This window comes from Thalassophryne amazonica, chromosome 9, assembly GCF_902500255.1.
Source record: "Thalassophryne amazonica chromosome 9, fThaAma1.1, whole genome shotgun sequence".
In the NCBI taxonomy this organism is placed as follows: domain Eukaryota; kingdom Metazoa; phylum Chordata; class Actinopteri; order Batrachoidiformes; family Batrachoididae; genus Thalassophryne; species Thalassophryne amazonica.
Genome location: NC_047111.1, coordinates 49,177,850 through 49,191,335, shown reverse-complemented (window position 1 = coordinate 49,191,335; position 13,486 = coordinate 49,177,850). Strand labels below are relative to the sequence as shown.

Below are 13,486 nucleotides of genomic sequence, written 5' to 3'. Positions count from 1 at the left end.
AGCAAATACTGTATTATCTCAGAACAGAGAGTTGATATAATGATATCATGCTAATTTAGTGCTGTTCCACAAGGTTAGTCACCCAAAAACAATTTTTCATTTAACCAGGTTAGTCCCATTGAGATTGAGACCTCTTTTACAAGGGAGACCTGGGCATTATAAAGTTTCCAATTCACCTAACTTGCATGTTTGTAAATGTGGAAAGAAATTGGAAAACCCAGAGGAAACCCACAAAACACAGGAAGAACATGCAAACTCCACACAGAAAGGTCACATGTGGGAATCAAACCCATGACCTTCTCGTTGTGAGGTAACAGTGTTAAGCACTAAGCCACTGTGCTGCCCAAGTGGCACTCTAGTACATTGGATGGTGGCGACTTTGGCTCCTTATTTCCTCTGCGTGCTGCACTTTTTTTTTTTTTTTTTTCGTCTGAGCAATTGCAAGTGCTGAGGTGTTATGGTGGGACAGCCCACTTAGAATCTCCGTGGACAGGCTCTGTGCAACCAAACAAAGTGTTCCAAAAGATGGAAAGAAATGGGAGAATATCCGGGTGGCTCAGGTGGTGTACATCTGGGTGGGCCCTTCGGCTGCTCTGCTGCCTTGCTGATTTACATTTGCTAACCTGCTGATCAAGTAGGTGGCAAGCAATGAGAAATTAAATAGTCCTTTTTCAGCAAAAATGCATAAAAGATTCAAATGTATTTTTGAGGGGTTTTTTTTGGGGGGGGGGTTTAATCAGCATTTTTTTTTCCAAAAAATGTGTGAAACATGTATTTGTTGTCTTATACCATTTCACCTTGACTGCAACTGCAATTTTTATGCTCACACTACCACACACACGTGTAAAACAAAATGTGTGTTCATGTTTTGTGAACATATCCATCCACGCTATCCATTCGCTCTCTAAAAAAGGTGCTTCATTGGGTTCCATTTTATAACTTGAATTATTTTTGAAAAAACAGTTGGACATAGGTTGGAAATGGGTTTTAAATAAACAGAAACCTGGAATTGCAATATGTACTTGTTTCTGATGTAATAGAAGTAAAATTAACAAAAATAAAATAAAAATCACAAAACTATGGTAACAAATTGCATGGACATTTCTGAAAAGAAAGGATGTAAAATAAAGAAGTTAGAATAACATATAAGCAAGTACTTTGGCTATCAAATAACATCAAAACTCTTTAATTAATTTGGTTGAACTTAAATAACCTTGTAGAGGACAAAGCAAATCAAGTGCTTTGACCACTTAAATAAATGCTGTGCTAAATTTGAGTCTGACGATAATTGTCTTGACATTTACTCAGTAGTGGCTGAGTTGGAATTAGTTTTAAAAAGATCCATGCAAATTGCTACATTAAATTTTAAAATGAGTAGTACATTCTTGTTTTGGAGTGCACAAATGCACTTATATAGTTTATTCTCACCTTTTCGCACCATATACACAGCTGGTGACAAGCAAGTAAGCCCACAGACACAGAAAGGCCGTCCTGCTCCGTCCACACATAGCTGCAATATGAGGACCTTTCACCGCTGGAGGTCACAAAAAAGAGAATGGAGATTATTATCAAATCATAGTTAGTGTCTCTGCATTGTACATCTCCACCTCCAGTGTCAACATGTGTGGGGTGAAAGTGGCGTGAGCCAGAGCAAAGGTTCAGCTCTTTCACACATCCATCACATTCAGTGGGAAATCATGCATTAAAGCAAATGGCCCTTCCCTGCACATATGTCAGCTGACACACACACACACCCCTTTAAAGATTTTACATCATCATTGTGAGTGGTGTCACATTATCGGAAACATAACTGCGAAATAGGCAGATTGAAATGACACACAAGGCCAAATGTGCAAGAAATGATGAAGCAAAGAAGCATCATCGCGTAACAACCTGTACTGGCTTGGAGCACCTGTGCACCACCTCCTCTCCAAATCCCTGCAATGTGACATGTGGCTGCACCCGCAAGATCACACCAAATCCCCCGAATAGAAGAAGAGCAAACATAACTGCGAAATAGGCAGATTGAAATGACACACAAGGCCAAATGTGCAAGAAATGATGAAGCAAAGAAGCATCATCGCGTAACAACCTGTGCTGGCTTGGAGCACCTGTGCACAACCTCCTCTCCAAATCCCTGCAATGTGAGATGTGGCTGCACCCGCAAGATCACACCAAATCCCCCGAATAGAAGAAGAGCAATCACTCCATCCAGCTATGATGTCAACCGGGCCATAAAGTATGACAATGCAAACCAAAATCCTCATGGTGCATTTTATTAATTTCCCCTTGTGGAAGAATTACTTTGTGAAAAGCATAATTTTATGAGTATTACTATTTTTTAAGGATAAAAGCATGCATCTTACAAAGAACAGATCCCTCTGCTACTTGCTGGTGTGTTCCCAAGGTGCACTGTGTGCAGAGGACGAACGCTGTGTTTGGAATAAAATGAAATCCTCCGCTTGACACGGATTTGATCAAGCTGGGATGCTGCAGATTAACGAATGGAGAAGAAAATCCAGCACGAGCACACTTTTTAAGTTAGTCAGTGGAAATGTCACCCCAAACCCTCCCGGATTATATTAGAGTGGTTTACATTAAAATAAAAACGATATTCATGCACCTGACAAGCTCTTAGAACAGGCGTCCGATCCGTGCGCGGTGAACGCCGCTTTAACAAGAGAGCGCTGTCCGCGGTCCTGAAACCGTACGGCTGTTCCTATCCGCTGGAAAATACCGAAAATCGCTCCTAATTTCGATGGCAAACCTCCCCGCCTCTCATATAAAACTCATCTACGATTCTAGCGGTGTCCAGCAACAGAAAGCAACCCTGTCGAAACCGCGTTGTTACCCCCCCTCCTTTTTTTAAGGCGAGGAAATGATGGAGAAAATTACTTACAGCAGCTGCGCCAACGAATATTCGATCTCCACCGCCTTATCCTCAAACTTTTTTTTTCTCCTCCTAACAATATATATATTTTTTTCCTCTAGGCGGGCTGAATGAGGAAAAAAATCCTGTGTGATCTCAGATCTGACGAATTTTCGCTGGAGGCAAAAGAAGCGGCTGCTGACGATATGCGCAGGTCTCTCTCCCTCTCCCTCCTCGCTCTCTTTCCTCCTCTCGATCTCTCCTTCTCTCTCTCCACTTGCGGTGATGTGGCGAGTGGAACTCTCTCAGTCCGCCAGCAATCGAAAAATCTAAACTAACTCATGTGACCTGCGCGTTATAAAATGGCAATCCAATCGCTTTTTTTTTTTTTTTTTGTAACGGTGCAGGATGCGTTTCTCTGAAGCGCGCAGCGTTCCGTTTAAAAAATGGTCAGTCTGATAGAACGAGCAGCCCGCCCATTTTATATGCAGCACAATTTAACTTCCTTTGCTGTCACCCTAATCCTCTCTGGAAAAGAAGAAGAAGAAAAAAAGCGCTTGTATTTTCAACCTCTTTTCCCCCCCACCCTCTTCAGATTCCTGCCTGCTATTTAGTGACATCGACGCGGCTGTAGGACGATTTAAACGCGCTGTAAATACTCACGCTGGAGCGACAGAGAGAGAGAGAGAGAGAGAGAGAGAGGAGAGAGAAAACGCACAAAACGACCTAACTACTGGAAGATACGTCCAAAAATGGATGGAAAAAAAGCATCATCTCTGCGATCAAATCCCGCCGGAGTGGCTCACCGTCTCTTAAATGCCCACGTTTCGCATGGAGACAGCAGCGCCGTGTCCCTGTTTTGGAGCCAAATATTGCGCCGCTTACAGCGTGCTACTTCAGCTGCGCGCAGAACGCCGAGGAGCGCGGAGCTGCGTGCATCTGCAAGGGGGGGAGGGGGGGAGATCGGATGGGGAGGTGGGCGGGGTGTGTGTGTGTGTGTGGTGTGTGTGTGTGTGTGTGTGTGTGTGTGTGTGTGTGTGTGTGTGTGTGTGTGGTGTGTGTGTGTGTGTGTGTGATGATAGCCGTATATCTTCGTGGTCAGATGCGTATTTTGACTTCAACTACAAATCAGAGGACATTTTCAGCGTCAGCGGGATGGACAGGAGCGGAAAGAAGGGCGTTCTTTATGACTGATTACTGCAAAGCGTGATTAAATGTTCCCCACCCCCCCACCCCCCCAAAAAAAAAGGGGGGGGGGGTGATAAAATCCAGCTGTTGATTCGGAGTATATCTACCAGGAGTTGTTTTTTTAAGGGGGTGGGGGTTTATTTTCAGAGCAGAGCAGCCAGAATGAGCAGAATCACGTCACTCTAGTCTGCAGTGTAACGTTTCCCCCCCGCCGCGTGGATGCGTTCTCCTCCTCACGCGTGATGGAAGCAAATGTGCGCGATTAGTAATGTGGATCACGTGGGTTTAGCCCATATTCAAGTATATCTATTTGGGGGTACTCCGTCTCTCACGCTGCAGGTGTTTATTACGTTTGAAAGAAACGCACACACACTCTCTCTTCCCATTATCTCCCGTGCGCGCTGAGCATCTTTCTCTCTTCAGGCACGCGTAGCCAACACGTGCCGACGCGCACAAACCGAGAGAGGGGCTTCGTCTCACGTATTCATACGTTTCTGCTCAGTCACGGATTTGGTTCGCACACCTGGTCCAGAGGAACGTTGTTTCCGGATCAAACAGGTGACGGCGCGCGCCGCGCGTAAACGGAGTGAGCTAGATGACGGTAATTTGGGTAAGAAATGTGCACATTGACGGAGACGGAATCAATGAGTGTGAGCCCTTCCCCCCGTGTGCCTGTCACTGTCTTATTCACAAAGTGCCAAGTGCAGGGAATTTTATATTAAACGCCCGACTTCCCCAAAGTCATTTTTTTGCCAAAAAAACAATAAGTGAACAACAGACATTGTAATCTTTCAGACATTCTTTGCGCTAAAGTAAATGTGCAAAAAGTGTGTATGTGTGTGTACTATTGGGGGGCGTTTGTCCTTGAATACCATAAGGAAGTTAAGCAGAAATAAAAACGTGTTCCTTATTTATTGATAATAAATTCCAACAGTATTTTTTTCCATAATCGTATTTAAGCTCATTCCCCCCCCCCCCCCCCCCCTCCCCCCCAGTTCCACAAGTAATCAAATAAGAGACGTGGTTTACAGAAAATTAACATCATTTTATCTTAAGGTGGGATGATGGGGCTGAGATGTGCATGTACACATGCTTCATGGGTCATACGTCCCCATATTGCAAGAGAAATGTCACTCAAAGACTGCAACACTTCTCCTTGCATTCTTCCTATTCTTATTCCTTTGTATTCCTTTATTTTCCCAGTCTTATTCTCCGCCTATTTTTTTAAAACCATTTATGTTCCTAAGAGATACTATGTTCTTTTGACTTCCCCCTTTTAACTAGGGGGCATTACAGCAGAGCCATATCTGATCTGCATGTTGATTTGGCACATTTTATGAATGTGACTTCACACTACATGGAAAGTATTCATGTCTCTAAGGGGCATTCTTCTGATAATCAGACTAACAAAATGTAATAATAAACACATAAAAAGAGAGAGAGAATAAGAAGTAGCTCTTCATAGATCCTGAGGGCCCACTGGTGCCTGTGCTTATACCCTCATACCGTAGTGTGAAGTGTATGAGAGTCTATAACTCCCCCTAGATGGGTCACCAGTCCTATTGCGGTTTACTGTGATGACACTGGTGTCCCATGTGGAGCAGTGCATGGTGCGGATGAGTCTACTCCTAGATGGGACAACCATTCCATCACAGGTTATTGCAGGCTACTGAGGAGATGAACAAATCTGGGTTAAAGAACAGCCCCACTTCACTGGATCTATGAGAGAAAATAATATGCATGTGAGAGAGGAATGTATCAATATGAGAGAGTAATATATGCATGTGACTCCACCATAAAGCTGCAGCATAGGTATGCAAGAGGAGACTGTATTTATGTGAGAGGTGTCTATACAATATCTCTATGAAAGTCTGAGGGTGAATTATAACTGTACAGCGTGTCACAGAGGATGGAGCTGGACCAACCCAGTCTCACAGCAGTTTGTCGAAAAGTACATTATGGATGAGACTGGGCTGGCTGGACTTTTATGCCCATATGACAGTGTCATACAATGAGAACAACTTGTCCAATAGGTTTCCAAAAGAATTAATAATAATCATAATAATATAATAATAACAAAAATAAAATCATCTCAAATCAATATTTCATAGCATAAAAGTATCAATAAACTAATAAACACTTTTTGGGGTCATCAATGAAATACATGTGGGCTTGATGCTTATGCTTTTGATGTTTAAAATGGAATGTGTTCACCCTGCAGATCATTTTGTGTGAGCGTTTAAACACGCATGTAAGGACATCTTCATTTTCAGACTGACATCACCAGTTGGAGATTCCCTCCCTGTGTGAGGCTGTGCAGTCTGGGACATCTTTAGCTGGCGGTTTAGGTCAGTGCTGCTCCTTGATGAAGAGGTCACTATAGACCACTCTGTGTCTCATAGGGGACAGAAGGCAGGGCTTCCCTCTGGCAAAAAAAAAAACAAAAAAAAAACAGGCGATAGCAAGAGAGGAGAAACCCAGGCCGGACTTTTCCCTTCACTTCCTGCAGTGAAGCTTGATTTGCACTTGCCCTTCTTGCCCCTTTGGACTAAGTCTCCTATAATTTGTAAGTTAAATCTGTGATACTGCCTGGCTCTGAAGCCACAGCTGCTCAGCAGTGTTTATTGCTCAACTCGTCCTTTCTGTTATTTTATTATTATTATTATTATTATTATTAGTCTATCTTATCTGGATACAAAAGCCTTGCTTAGGTTTTCTGTGGATGTGAATGAATTGTTGAAATTGATTCAAGTCATTCATTCATTCATTGTTGATACTCACTTATTCCAAAAAGCGCAGTCAGAGATTTCTGCAGTGGAGTCTTCCATATCCTAATGTATATCTGCCGTGCAAATTTGGTGAGAATCTGTGAAGTAGTTTTGATGTAATCCTTCAAAGCCTATATAAAGTGAAATCTTGATCCAGAATCTGGATCCAGATTACCTCCAGAATTCACATGAGTCTTCCATGCCTAATATGTGGTGAAAATTTGGTGAGAATCCATGAAGTAATTTTGAAGAAATGCTCCCACAGCCTATAAAAAGGGAAATCTTGATCCAGAATCCGAATCCAGATCCGGATCACCTCCAAAATTCAGTGGAGTCTTCCATGCCCTAATATCTATCTGTGGTGCAAATCTGGTGAGAATTCCAAAGTCAAAGTGTCTTTGTCTGCCTAAGGAGAAATTTGCCTGCTACACAACAACACATCTGACACATACTGTACCACCCATGCATAAAAAACAACCGCATAATATATCAAAATTAAAATACAAATACATAATCAATAAAAACCATATTAACATCTTAGTGGAAATTTCACAACACATGACCTTATACTATCTTCCCTGACCATGAAGTAGTTTTGACGTAATCCTTCAGTGCATATATGAAGCGAAATCCTGATCAAGAATCTGGATTTGGAACTGGATCATCTCCAAAACTGAATGGAATGTTCTATGCCCTAATATTTATGCTTGGTGAAAATTTGATGAGAATCAGTGAAGTACTTTTGACATAATCCTTCAAAGCCTATACAAAGTGAAACTAGATCCAGAATCCAGATCTGGATCACCTCCAAATTTAAGGGAGGCTTCCATTGCCTAATATCTACTGTATTTGTGTTGAAAATTTTGTCAAATTCATGCAGTAGTTTTGATGTAATCTTGCTAACAGGGGTGGTGGCCAAGTGGTTAATGCGCTTGGTTCAGTTCAGAAGGCTCCGGGCTCAAATCCCACCCCTGCCACATTTCTCCATGTAATGTGGAGTTGCATCAGGAAGGGCATCCGGCGTAAAACCTGTGCCAATTCAACATGCAGATCCACCTTGGATTTGCTGTGGCGACCCCGAGTGCAAACAAGGGAGCAGCCGAAGGGACTTACTTTTTGCTAACAGACAGACAGATAATTGCCAATGATTTTATTACGTCCTTGGCGGATGTACTTAAGGGTTACAAGGGAGCTGGAGTCTATCCCAGCGCTCAATGGGCAAGAAGTGGGGTAGACCCTGGACAGGATGCCAGTGGAATCAAATTCATTCTTTGTATATAAAATGGATTTGTACTTTCATACAGTATGTATTCAGACTGCACACATCCCTTTTCAAGGAACGCTACAGGCATATTGCCATCACAGAGGTGATTGTAGCTTGGATGATGCCCTGGGCGAACACCCCCATCACACACACACACACACACACACACACACACACACACACACACACACACACACACACACACACACACACACACACACACACATATATGTACAGTGCATCCGAAAAGTATTTACTGCATTTCACTTTTTTGACATTTAGTTTTGTTACAGCCCTTATTCCAAAATGAATGAAATTATTTTTTTTCCTCACAATTCTCCACATAACACCCCATAAAGAAATGTGAAAAAAGTTTGAGAATTTAGCGAATTTATTCTTATTGTTATTAATATTAATAATAATAGTGATTAATAATAACAATGATACTACTAGTACTAATAATAATAATAATACAAACCTAAGAAATCACATGTACATAAATATCCACAGCCTTTGCCATGAAGCTCAAAATTGAGCTCAGGTGCATCCTGTTTCCACTGATCATCTTGAGATGTTTCAAAAAGCTGAAATGGAGTCCACCTGGGGTAAATGCAGTTGATTTGAACATGATTTGGAAAGGTACACACCTGTCTACATATAATGTCCCACAGCTGACAATGTAAATCAGAGCACAAACCAAGCATGAAGTCAAAGGAATTGTCTGTTGACCTCCAAGACAGGATTTTCTCAAGGCACAAATCCAAGGAAGGGTACAGACACACTTCTACTGTTTTGAATGTCCAGATGAGCACAGTGGCCTCCATCATTCCTAAATGGAAAATGTTCAGATCCACCAGGACTCTTCCTAGAGTTGGTCGCCCATCTAAACTGCGTGATCAGGGAGAAGGGTCTTAGTCAGGGAGGTGACCAAGTACCCAATGGTTACTCTGTCAGAGCTCCAGCATTCCTAAGTGGATAAAGGAGAACTTTCCAGAAGGAAAACCATCTGTGTAGCAATCTACCAATCATGCCTGTATGGTAGAGTGGCCACACAGAAGCCACTCCTTAGTAAAATGCACATGACAGCCCACCTGGAATTTGCCAAAAGGTGAAAACTTTCAGACCATGAAATACAAAGTTTTCCTGTCTGATGAGAAAAAAGGATTGAACTCTTTGGAAAAAAGATTGAACTCTTTGGTGTGAATGCCAGGCGTCATGTTTGGATGAAGCATAGTGGTGGCAGCATCATGCTGTGGGGATGTTTTTAGCAGCAGGAACTGGGAGACTAGTCAGGATTGAGGGAAAGATGATTGCACTTTGTACTTGCATCAGAATAATTAAAAATGGCAAAACCTTTGGTGCGCTGCTGATGTGCGGACAATTTAAAAGTATAGAAAACATAGCACGTGACATCTGTTCTCATATTCTGCACATAAAATATGAGGTAGATCTACCGGCCTGTCCCCAACCTCGGCAACTATGGCACTCGCAATGTATGATTTTCAAGTTATCGCTAGAGCAGCGCCTACGTGCATGTGTGATGATGTCACAACTCTTTCCGGTTAGGGAGATGCAGTTTCATTCAACAACAAGAACTGCCAAGAAACTTTCTCATCGATGTTTGGAGTTGTGTGGAGGTAGGAATAGGCTTTTGAATGCTTGAATAATGATGTCATTCGCACAAAGAAATCAAATAATATTGAAAACATGTTCTTTGCGCCCAGAATGTTGGTATTTTGGTCATTGAACTTTCCTAGCAACGAATGTAAAGCCCCGGTCACACGGTACTAACGAAGGACACTGAAGCCAAAACAAAATAAGGAATATGGACTTACGTTTACTTTCGGTGACATCGTTTAACTGGCGTCCAGCTTCGATCGGTCAGCCACTCCGTGAGGCATCATAACAAGCTGTTTCTAGTGACACTAAACACACGAGCGAGAGGCTCCCTCACCGGAAGCCTCAGTTTCAAGATGGTGGCACAACTTGAAAATGGTGCATTGCAGTTGCCAACAGGAGATTAGCTGTGCATATTTTCTCTCTCCCTTTTCCCCAGGAATGTTTCTGTGAAGCGCATCCTCAATGAGTAGCCACCATAGATGATGCCTTCTCAGTCAGCAGCAAGCAGAGGTGTGTGCAAAAAGTACACCCACTCCATACACCATGACATAATCTGGATGAACTTGACATGCGAATGAATGATTGAAAACAACAAATTATAGCAGCTGCTTTTGTTTTTGTTGTTTTGTTTTGGTTTTTTTTGGTGCTTCATGCTGCCCCCTCCAACGTCCCATCCTGGGTTGTTCAGCAAAACACCCTTCTATCAAGATCTGCCACTGTGCCATCTTGTGCACCCTCTGCCCACCTGTTCTCTATTTTAGGTAACATCCCTGCATTCCCAAAACACAAAAAAAACAACAACAACAGCAACAGCAACAAAAAACAAACAAACAGGTTGACCATTTCCATCGCAAATTTCAGAATATATATATATATATATATATATATATATATATATATATATGGGTTATCTTAGCATCAAGGACTCATCAATTTGGGCTCAGAAAATCAAAACTCATGGTCACTGGAAGTATTTCTTTACTTTACCAAAAGTGTGCATGAGTGTGATAGTTACCTGAGGCAACAGCATATCTTAATTGTGTGTTTGTGTCTGCGTGCCATTGTACAATATAACAGAAATGATCAGTTTCACCACATTGGTTAGGATAGTCCTTGGGTGAGTGTATCAAAATGGTTCATTTTTAAAACAGATACAGCAAGTCAGATGTAGTCAGAAAACACATTTGCAACCAATAGGGCCAGATAAGCAATCCAAAGCTTCTATTAACCAGACAGATACTCATTTGTCTTTATCATGTTATTTGTACCACATAAAGACATTACTAAAACATTTTGAAATAACATCACTGTACTTAAAAACAAACAAACAAACAAACAAACAAAAAAACAATCTGTAAATTGTCACCCATTAGGAACTGATTAACAGTGTATCATTTCTTATAGTGCAGTGTTATGTGTGTGCAGGGTATGCAGCACCACTCCAATGCATTTAATCTGTGCTGTACATAACCGGTTATTACACAAGTTGCCATATGTTAGCTAGTCTGACTCCATGAGTGCCACCGATTGGGTGGTCACAAACTTAAAAGGTCAAGGCAACAAAGTTTTGTTGTGTTTTTTTTACTTACTTTGCATTCAAGTGTAGAGTCAGAAGGTTAAAGGTCAAGGTTACTAAAAGCTATTACTATTTTTGACATAAGATCTGCTTGTGAGCACACTAACATTTATGTTATGTACCTAATTGTTACCAAAGTTGTTTTGTAGTTTATCAAAAGTAATAACAAGAAAGACAATCAAAGGTCAATCTTACTGTAGAAATTTTCCATATTGCTTCATGAACAGTTAATGTTTACCATAGTCTGAGGGGTAATGTATATGCTTGTTTAACTGTCAGCTAGACCAGTGTTATCATGCACAATGAATTTTGAGTGAAACACCTCAATCTGTCACAGTCATAAATTTGACTGTCACAGTAGACAAATAAAGGTGCTCCCATTGTCTGCAGTACTTTTTGCTGTCAGGTGGAATAAACAACCACTAGGATCCTCTCTGTGCAGTCAGAAATACTGTAAAATAATTCATTTGTATACAGTTGCAGACACAAATTTAAATATATCTTGGCTGAAACCTTTTATGCTGAATTTCCTCCTACTTTTCCATTTTATCAAACAAGTCCATTATAATGTCTACTTTATTTCCATACGTCTATTTAAAAATAATAGTTGCATCTCTCTGTCCGAGATGCGGCTAGATCATGTGCTGGATTGGATGATTTCTGTGGCGGACACGGGACAGACTCTGCTGTAGCAACAGATCCAACGAGTGGCTCAATAACCCCCAATATATTATAATTCTTTATAATACAGAACACAACAATTTTTAAATCTTTTTGGTAGAATGGCCTAAGCAGTGGGCCACCCCTTTGAGTCTGGTCTGCTTGAGGTTTCTTCCTCAATATCATCAGAGGGAGTTTTTCCTTACCACTGTCGCCTGTGTGCTTGCTCTAAGGGTTGGTAAGGTTAGACCTTACTTGTGTGAAGCACCTTGAGGGAGCTTTGTTGTGATTTGGTGCTATATAAAGTAAATAAATTAAATTGAAATTAATATAACCTTGATTAGTTTGTAGGATTATAAGGTCCATAGATTGCAGAGCTACCCTCAGCGTAATCACAGTCTGATTTTGCAACTCACTATACACCCTGGAGTTTTCACCAAGTCATGCCCTATGACCTCTTTAGATGATATTCCGAATGTTCTCTAAGAAGAAACATCTCCTTCTGTGATTGTGGACACTTGTGTAATCCCTGCCACCTTTCAGGCTCTTGTTTGCAAAAGCGAATCATCAGAGAAGATACAAGTTTGTGGTGAGAGTTCACAAAACCTTGCACATACATACACATTGCATTTTTGGAGGAATTTCAAGCATTTTCCAACAAGAACATGACTGATCTCCTTAGCTACACCATCAATGTTGGAATATCATGTGCCAGTGCCACTCTGTATGCTGAAACTAGCATCCAGCTGTCCATTGCCCCTAACATTTTGCAGAGTCAAATAGCACTGAGCCATTTTAACCATGGTTTCCAGATCTGTAGGGATCAATACGAGTGTCTTAACCAGCCCTGTCAGTGTGTGTGATCCCATTTAAATCACCCATGACCAAAGGAGTGTTGCCTCTGGGGCAGTCATCAATCACAGAGGGAAGCTGCGAGTAAAAGTCTCCTTCATAGGGACATCACTCACCGCAGTAAGAGCAGAGACTGAGACAACTGACAAGACACCAAAGTGTCTAATCTGAGACTCGTAACACACTTTTGCACAGTTTTTCTTTGTACATGCTATGAATCAAGCATCTGACTGCTCTGTTCACCTGTGAGAATTGAACTCAAAGAGGTCTACAGGAATCTTAAAGCTGCATAGTGTATGCATGTATACATTATATGTTCTTGCATGTTATTTATTACTTAAAACATACATTGTTTGTGACATTCTGACATTATATCATGACAAGTTACTATGCATGATATCCACAGCAAACATGCTGACCGCAAGTATCTTTGAAGCAGATTGATGAAATTTGGTATGTTTGAAAAAATAAACACATGCTAGATAAAATCTGTGCTAATTCTTTGTTTTATGTTAGCTATTAAGTATTTGTGTTATTTGTTTGGAAGTTCTGAGAAATATGTTTAAGTTTTACTCTATCATCTGTCCAAGTTTCAGACACAGGGAGAGCTCCCCCTGTTGGTGAGAGCCAGTAACATTAGAAATGTGAGACTAAACCACACCTATGTTAACACCCACAAGGTATAAAAA

At 41.3% G+C, this 13,486-nt stretch overlaps 1 long non-coding RNA gene across 1 annotated transcript; it reads right to left on the bottom strand.

Annotated features, from left to right (window-relative positions):
* Positions 1-1,434: 1,434 nt before the first annotated feature.
* On the bottom strand, positions 1,435-3,765 carry LOC117516525. The gene is made up of 2 exons (XR_004562448.1): positions 3,676-3,765; positions 1,435-1,534 (listed from the first exon to the last, which is right to left on the bottom strand). It is a non-coding gene; the product is annotated as an uncharacterized LOC117516525 (long non-coding RNA).
* Positions 3,766-13,486: the final 9,721 nt, after the last annotated feature.